Source organism: Homarus americanus, unplaced genomic scaffold (genome assembly GCF_018991925.1).
Source record: "Homarus americanus isolate GMGI-L3 unplaced genomic scaffold, GMGI_Hamer_2.0 scaffold46583, whole genome shotgun sequence".
NCBI lineage: Eukaryota > Metazoa > Arthropoda > Malacostraca > Decapoda > Nephropidae > Homarus > Homarus americanus.
Genome location: NW_024731675.1, coordinates 2,911,287 through 2,920,766, shown reverse-complemented (window position 1 = coordinate 2,920,766; position 9,480 = coordinate 2,911,287). Strand labels below are relative to the sequence as shown.

The window sequence follows — 9,480 nt, the reverse complement described above, 5'->3', positions numbered from 1 at the left end:
TGCAGTACTAATACTTCATTGATATTTACACTTAGAAGAGTTAACTTGACAAGGCAGTCCATGGGTTACAATTACTGTACTTTGTCAAGAGTTTAGTGAAGAAACCACAATGAGAGATGACCTGTACTGTACCTAACCTGACTTGTGTCTGTTGCAGCAAGAGTCAGGTCACCAGAAGAACTCTTGTGGTGGTCATTTCCTCCATCTTCAAGTCATCATCCTAGAATGAATAATCATTACAACTCTGTTCTAATAAAAATTAAATGGTATACCTACAGTACACTGCCTATACAGTACAGTACATGCTATATCAATGTAGGTATCCCCCAATATACAGTACAGTACATATGCCTGATAAACAATAGTTTCAACAAATGTCTAAACTACAGAAGCAAACAATAAATCCAACTTTAACCATTTTTATCTACATATATGAACGTATATATTTTCCTTCACGGGAACACAACGCCAATAATATATATAAATTACTTCCGCTTAATGAAAGCATTTCTAGGAACAAAATTTTAGTATATTAAGGGACACCTGTGAACTACTATAATGAATAAATGAAGCATTACACAGCACAACTAGAGTGCCAGATATAAAAGTGAAGAAAAATGCTGCAAAGTTACAACCTTACTTTTACCATAGCTCTAACTAATACAGTAATGATATCACCGATATTCTGACAAATAAACTGATACAGTGTACAGTATTATGTAGTCGTCATCCCTCTGATTATACTGTTAACTGCCCCCTACAATGTTTTATAGAACTTTACAGTACTAGAACATTGAGCAAGGTATATTCTAGTCAATATATTTTACATTCAAGAGCTGTTGGTAAGATTAAGGCATAGTAACACTTTCTCCATCAATTTCTTGTAAGAATGCTGCAACATTAAAAAACAAAAGTAACTCAAAATAATAAAAAACAAGTTAGAATTTTAAGAAACTAAGATTTACAATTATGAGTCAGACTAATCCAAAGGCTGTCATCCCAGAACATTAATTTACAATTCTTTACAACTACATAAAGTTCCTTGTAAAGTTTAATAAATGTCGATTAATAAGTTTTAAATTCCACCATTTATAACAGAGGTAATCCACATTCTTCACTAGGTATAAACAAGTACTATAGTAATCCCATGCTAACCTGACCTATAAGCCACGCCCCTCATACTAATAGATTGGTTCCCGAGCATTTTACCTCCCCGGACTGTGTAAACAAGCCAGTATTTATGTCGACCTTTTATAATAAATATTTACAACTTTCTTACATCCTCTCAAGAGTTAATGCCTTTAAATCATTCACATTTTGATAGTCCAGATATTTAAAATTTTCAGATAATGACCAGGTCTGCCTACCAATTGTGAACACTGAATTTTCTATGAACCAATCAACTATTCATATAGAAGAGCGGCAGGGCCTCTGGGCCAGTTTGGCATGAAGAGAGTATAGTTACCTGTATTAACTGAACTGGGAACAACATATTGTACTAACAGACCACTATAGATGCAGGCAAGTCAATAACGCCAAGGTTGACGGCAGTTATATGTGTAACTTAAGAGGGCTCCAGTTACCATACAGGACCTTAGAGCCAGCCAGGTGAAGGTACTACTTGCAGAAGGATTGTTAATATAAATGGCAAATTAAACTTGGATGTTGGATGTATTTATAGATCACAGAACTGCAGTTTATCAAGCCAAGCCTAGCCAGTTTACAGGCATTAAAACACAACAGCATTACGGATGACTGACTGGAGGAATGAAATTACACTGACAAACAGGAATGTAGACATTATGCTGAATAAAGCCAGTGAAGTAAACTAGTTGACTGATAAAATATACTGTATACTCCAGATCAAACCCACTGACTGAAGAAATACAGAGACCATTCAGACTGTAGAGAGACTGAGCAAGTTTGCCAGTCTGATTCCAAAAGAGATCAAGTCAAAGTCCCAAAAACTTATAACATGTGGGCACATCAGACCCAAGACAAGATAGTATTTACTCAAACTCCGGTCAGGGGTAGACCAGTGTTTCAAATGATACAAACCTCCACGTGTTTGAGTAGTAACAACACTGACATGTTCTCGGTCAAGTATTAAAACAAATTATCAAAACCAAAGGTACATAGAGCCCCGATGTGGAGCTTCCTGATCTCATTAAATCTTAGTATAGATGCATAAACTAGCAAAACGTCCCCCAATGACTAGAAAATAGCATTTGTAAGTCATCAATGGGCGACTCAATACAAGTTTATAAACCTGTTTTAGGGCATTACTTCGTCTGGTGTTCATAACTAGCAGATGTCCGCCCCACTTGATCACAACTTAAGGTTGATGCCACAAGTCCAGAAATCTTGTGGCAATTTTTTTGGTACAAGTTATGAACTGTACTACAATCTGTTGTGATGGCACCGAGTGTTAGCTCTTTGGTGACTACAGTACAGTATTTGCCAACAGTGTGACAACAGTACATGCCCAGTACTTGTCAACTGATGTAACAGCCAGTACTAGCCATTGTGTCCAGACGCGACAGACCACCCCATGACCCCAGTTGAAAAGTTATTGAAGCAGACTTTACGTTTCACTATAGAACAAAAGTTCATTTTTCGTGAACTATCCATCACCTTTTTACGAAATTTTTTCTCTTGCCATTTAATAGATCACATCGAGAAACTAAAGACACTTGAATTTAGCGGAGCATTACCCCAAAATAAATGCAATATTCGCGATTTATTTATTGTTATAATCACGAATATTTCGAAGTCCCAATTTGATGTTAATTAAGGCAACACGCACCATCACTCATTGGTAAAATACTAAAGATAACACCAAACAAATCTTCCATAAACTGACGTTTCCTAACTTACAAATCACATGAGTTTATAAATCCATCATCTGCACACAACACATGAATAAGGTCAACTCATACCTTGGGGGTTTTAACGGCTAGGAAACAAATCAGGTTTTCTAAGGGTTGTTCGGCGGGTTTTTTTTATAGTATTTACCCAATATTTTCCCTCGACTTTAAAGCTCTGCCCACTTGAAACAATTAATATTGTTAATAATCCCCCTACATTGTTGGGGTGGAAATAAAGAATTGCCCCAATAGTAAATGTCAAAATTAAAACCGCAAGAAACTAGCCGAAAAATATATTTTCACGGGACAAAAGGTGATGGGTGGTTAACGAAGAATTACTGAACAACCTTAACGAGGTGCTGTACTATCCACGCTGACGACCACTAGAAGCAGCAAACTGGCCGTTAACAGGAACAACTGGAACCGTCATCTGTAAAGAAAAGAAATCTTTTAAAATACCCGTCTATTGTTTTGGAACGAGAATAGGTCAAATTTGAGTAAAACTTCAATATAAAATAAAAAGATTCATTCATTTAGCCAAATGAACCAACCATCCTACCTAACCTGAAGAGAACTAAGTGAATAAAACCTCGGGTAAACATGGCGAGAACCTACAGACAGCCATAGTCCAATATTAACCGAAAGATATTAAGGCTAACAAATACCTAAGTTAAACCCTGTAACATCACCAAGTGTGAGGACCGTCTTCAATTCGATGACCAAAACTAAACGACGTTTCATTAATTTAAATAAAAGAACAAGCCCAAATCGTAAAGTATACTCTAAAGTAACTGGTCTATGTGTTAACGACCATCAACCTATGCTTGTTCATTAGTCATGAACTCAAGTTTCTTCAATAATTTTTACAAATTCCATTTAAAGTGTCTCAATTTAAAATGAATCTGTACAAAATCGACAAATAACCTTAATATATCGACCTTAACACAAGCATAAATTTAACCGACCTTAACACAAGCATAAATTTAACCATTTAAATAAACTGAAAATATCACTTACCATATATTTAACGAACGTAGACCGGCAAGTGAGAGAGACGACCGTCAGCACCTCCACCCTCCGAGTCTCAAGTGACACTGGATGGGTCCGACGAGGCCATTTGCCAATCACCTCTGAGTAGTGTTTTCCCGCCAAGCCAAAAACTGTACACGATTGTGGGAATATTAAAAAAATAAATCTAACCTTAATCGTACATTCAAGTTTTATTAAAAATTTTAGGGTAAATTAATTTATATCGTAGTATAGAAAAGAAACAATAAGGAAAAACTTTACGGAAAAATAAATAAAAATAAGTATACGTACTGTACAGCAACCCAAATTCTTCAGCTTCGGACAGAGCACATATTGACGAATCAGGGCTGCCAACATTACTAATTTACTCAACTATAATATAAAAAATACTTTAATATCACTAACACATTTACTTTTATCTAAGAATAATATAATACTTTTAAAATTAATTAAACCTTTAACTAAGGAAACCTTTCAAGGAAAAATATATACGAAGTAATTCCCGACTACAATAACGGTAGTTACCATACCTTACTGGGTGGTTACCGCTCATTAGTATAGATAGATAGATGGTTGCAGGCGCTCTAATCTCTCAGGGTGCCCGAGGTGCCATATCTCAGGGACCAAACAGGGTGACAGTACTCCAGGCGGGGTGACAGTACTCCAGGTGGAGAAGTAACTCACCTCTTCTATCTCAGTCTCACACCTAACCCCGGTCGTGAAAGGTTAAAATCCTTAACTGTGTTAATCTATTTACTAAGGTGCCAACAGTGGGTAACAGAGAGCCAGTACATGCCCACAGTTATCAACAGTGGATAACAGAGAGCCAGTACATGCCCACAGTTATCAACAGTGGGTAACAGAGAGCCAGTACATGCCCACAGTTATCAACAGTGGGTAACAGAGAGCCAGTACATGCCCACAGTTATCAACAGTGGATAACAGAGAGCCAGTACATGCCCACAGTTATCAACAGTGGGTAACAGAGAGCCAGTACATGCCCACAGTTATCAACAGTGGGTAACAGAGAGCCAGTACATGCCCAGGGGCGGGGGAGACCTTCTATGGGCAGCAGAGGCCCGAGGGACCCTCCCAGGACCGGCGTGGGCCCCCAGAGACCCTCTCAGGAATAGCGGGGGCCCCAGGAATTCTCCCAGGGGTGGCGGGGCCCCAGGGACCATTCCCAAAGGCGGCTGGAGCTCCAGGGACAAGCCCATGGGCGGCGGGGCCCTGGACAGCAAGAGCTCCAGGGACCCTCCCAGGTGTGGGCCCCCGGGACTGCTTACTAGCAGTCTTGCATACTTCCCTGCCTGCTTGTCTGCCTGCCTACCAGCATGCTTGACTACCTGCTTGCATGCAATCTTTCCCGTCCCCTTGCCTATCTGCTTGCTTGCTTGTCTGCAGGGACACTCCCAGGGGCGATGGGGACCCCAGAGACCCTCCCTGTGGCGGGCCCGAGGCCCCCCGGGGCCCTCCCTGGGCAGCAGAGGCCTTTGGGGCCTCCCAGGTGCGAGGTCCCTCCCAAATGCATGGAGCTCTGGGACTTTCCCATGTGCAGCAGGGATTCCTGGAACCCTCCCAGGGATTGTGGTGCCTCCAGAGACCCTCCCAGGGGTGGCAGGCAAGGCCGACGCGAGGCAGCGGGAACCCATAGAACCTCCAGGCTGAGACCGAGGGACCATCCCAATGGAGGCAGAGGGTCCAGGGACCCTCCCAAAGACGGTGGGGGCCTCAGGGACCCTCCCAGAGGTGGCACAGGACCCTCCCAGGGTCCAGGGACCCTCCCAGGGGTAGTAGGAGCCCCAGGGACCCTCCCAGAAGTGGCTGGGGCCCCAGGGACCCTCCCAAAGGCGGCGGGGGCACCAGGGACCCTCCCAGGGGTAGTAGGAGCCCCAGGGACCCTACCAGGGGTGGCAGGAGCCCCAGGGACCCTCCCTGCAGGACTGCTGTTGTGTGGTGTATTATAAGGGTGTGTGGTGTGCAGCAGCAGCAGCAGCAGCAGCAGCTGACCAACAGCTCAGAGAAGACTGGACAACTCTCCCACAACACTGGCTAACCATTACCCTGGAACACGATCCACAAATCGATTATTATCCAGGTTCCCAATTACTGCTGGGTAGACAGAGGCAAATGGTGTAAAGAAACTTGTCCATAGTTTCACCCTGCTTGGGGATCGAACCTGGGTCCACTCGCTTGCGAGGTGAGCATGCTGACCATTACATCACAGGTCGCCACTCCTGGTTACTATATAAAGCAGGAGCATCAAACTCATGGCCTGCGGGCATAATGTGGCCCTTGGGATGGTCAGGTGTGGCCTGTGGGATGATGGTAAAATTAATCACTGTTATCTATAGCTACAACTAACTATACATACAATTTATGTGTAGTAAAAGAATATATAAGATTTGTAGGGAAACTTTGTACACGACGGTCGCATCAACCAACGCCTTGCTCTAGGCTCCACCAGGGTATGGATTTTATAATAAATTGTAGCCCCAAAATAATGCATATACAGTATATGCCTTTTGCTATCCTATTATTAGTGTTAATCATGTGTATTAAGAAAACTGAATTTTACATAAGACAAACCCAAGAGGTATTCCTGGTTCTCTTCAATCCTGCCAATATGTAACAGTACAGACTTGTGTTGGTCCTGAAAAGGGGAATTAAAATAAGAATTGACTCTTAAAAGGTTTTGAGTCTGACACCACTGATATAAAGTGACTCATACAATAGTCTACTTCAAAGATCTACATCACTACGTTACAGTAATAGGTCATCATTGAAGTTCACAACAACAATAATCTCATTCATGTAAAACTAAATCTGGAATTATAACAAGTTTAAAACTCTTAATCTGTAAAGTATCGTCGACATGAGCGTTCACTGACCTACTGTACACACACACACACAATGCCCTCGGTAACTTAAAAACGTTGGATTGCGTCAATTTTATAATATTTAACAAAGGCAAAGTTTTGTTCTTCTCTGAGTATGATTAACCCAGTCAATAATATTTTTAATGTTATCAGGATTTTAAAATGGCCGTTTATTTATGGAGCCGTATAAACGTACATTAAAACCCTCAAGTATAGGGTCCCTCGTTCAATGAAATCATGTCGTCGAGCAAGCACTAAATGGCATCACCAAGGACTTGAACAATGTATCCTAGATGAGTAAACACAGTACAAGTATCATTACAACACCAACACCCAATGAAGACAAGTTGTAAAATGTTGAAGTTTTTTGTAGATGGTAAGTAAAACTATAACATATCTTTCATCTTTATTCATAGCATTTAGCTGAGAGGTGTTCAGCTGCTATACATGGGGAGGAATCTTTTTTTATTTTACTGTATTTATTGTTTACTTTCACAATCATTTCAAGTACTGGGCATCGAATCATTTATTTATTTTTTTTTTGCTGTCGCTGCCAACGTTCTGCTTTTCCACTTTGAGAATAAGTGTGGCACTAAGTGATGACGCCATTTACTGAGACATCTATATCACCGAACTCATCCTGTCAGTCGCAGTTCCAGGGTTCGAGCAAGTTTGCCAATATACATTTTAATATATATATATATCTATACCGTATATATATATATATTCTTATATTAATCAATTTCAATAAGTTAATCTATAGATTTAAATAAAGAATGAATACAAAATAATAATAATAATAATTATAAAAAAGTCATTGCAAGAATAATCCAGCATCATTATTCCCCAGGTAGAAAGATCAAAGTGGCCTATTCGTTAAGCTACCTTCAACGACTCGATCAATAAATAATTCATGGCATCATTCGCTACTGCTTCACCACGCCTTGCCTCCGTCTCACGGTACAATAATCATCATCTAAGCTGATCTAATGAGAGGAAAGGAAAGTTGACAATGTAGAAAAATATAAAATAAAGATTACAAAGCTGGGTGCCTGACTGAGGAAGAACTGGGCGGGCAGGCAGGGTGGGGTGGAAGGGAGGTGAGTAGGGTAGTCAATCTCTCTCGGGCGATGTTTTGATAAATGCAATTGGGTAGGATATAGGGTATAGAAGGCAGGTGAGAGGAGGGAATCATGACCACGAGAGAATCGGAGACGTATGCCAACAAGAATCAGGGAATCAAAGAAGTGATCCAACTTACTAGACAGAATCGGGGAATCAAACAATAAATCATCGAATCAGACACTAAAGAATTAAGAGAATCGGACAATAAAATCAAGAGAATCAGACAATAGAATCAAGAGAATGAGACAATAATCAAGAGAATCAGACAATAGAATCAAGAGAATGAGACAATAGAATCAAGAGAATGAGACAATAATCAAGAGAATGAGACAATAGAATGAAGAGAATGAGACAATAATCAAGAGAATGAGACAATAGAATCAAGAGAATGAGACAATAGAATCAAGAGAATGAGACAATAATCAAGAGAATGAGACAATAGAATGAAGAGAATGAGACAATAGAATCAAGAGAATGAGACAATAATCAAGAGAATGAGACAATAGAATCAAGAGAATGAGACAATAATCAAGAGAATGAGAATAGAATCAAGAGAATGAGACAATAGAATCAAGAGAATGAGACAATAATCAAGAGAATGAGACAATAGAATGAAGAGAATGAGACAATAATCAAGAGAATGAGACAATAGAATCAAGAGAATGAGACAATAGAATCAAGAGAATGAGACAATAATCAAGAGAATGAGACAATAGAATCAAGAGAATGAGACAATAGAATCAAGAGAATGAGACAATAATCAAGAGAATGAGACAATAGAATGAAGAGAATGAGACAATAATCAAGAGAATCAGACAATAGAATCAAGAGAATCAGACAATAGAATCAAGAGAATGAGACAATAATCAAGAGAATCAGACAATAGAATCAAGAGAATCAGACAAGATAGATCATAAGAGGAAAGAGGCTGCCATGAACCTTATCTTCCCAGCTACAACAGACAGAAGGGGTTCAACACTGTCCAATTTCTCATCAACAAAGCCGACCCCAAACGAGAATCTGACCGAACAAACCTCTAAAAAAATTATTCAACAAGTTCGGAGACATTTAGTTAGTCGAGGTCTGTAGTGTATCGCCCCATTCATCAAGTGAAGAATTTAATAATAAAAAATTGAAAATAAAACAATCTTTATTTTGGTTATCGGTAAAAAATGAAGCAATTAACACGTTTTAATATATTGATAACAAAGGATATTTTTCATTTATTTTTTTAATAAACTAAACCATGGAACTGACTCGAGGGAAAATTTGAACCAAAGATAAAAAAAAAAAAAAAAAAAATATTTTCCTTGTTAAAAAAATATCTCTATGCCAGTGTATTTTTCTCTCAAGATATTTATTACCCTTAGGCTGGGCTGGCGTGGATCATGGGAGAGACCCGGGTGACCCTTCAATCGCTCTACGGCTGATTTACAAACAATGCCATGCGACGTTCACCCTTAGAGCGACCTTTGGCTGGGGTCCCTCCAAGATCCCCCTCCGCGGCAAGAAGTCGGTCGTTGCGGCGAAAAAAATTGACAATAGTGTTGGCCTTTGACCCCGGCAGAGAAAGTTAGTAG

The 9,480-nt window shown here is 39.8% G+C and overlaps 1 long non-coding RNA gene across 1 annotated transcript; it reads right to left on the bottom strand.

Moving 5' to 3' along the window:
* Positions 1-10: 10 nt before the first annotated feature.
* LOC121867788 lies at positions 11-4,739 on the bottom strand. The gene is made up of 3 exons (XR_006089246.1): positions 3,885-4,739; positions 3,215-3,297; positions 11-220 (listed from the first exon to the last, which is right to left on the bottom strand). It is a non-coding gene; the product is annotated as an uncharacterized LOC121867788 (long non-coding RNA).
* Positions 4,740-9,480: the final 4,741 nt, after the last annotated feature.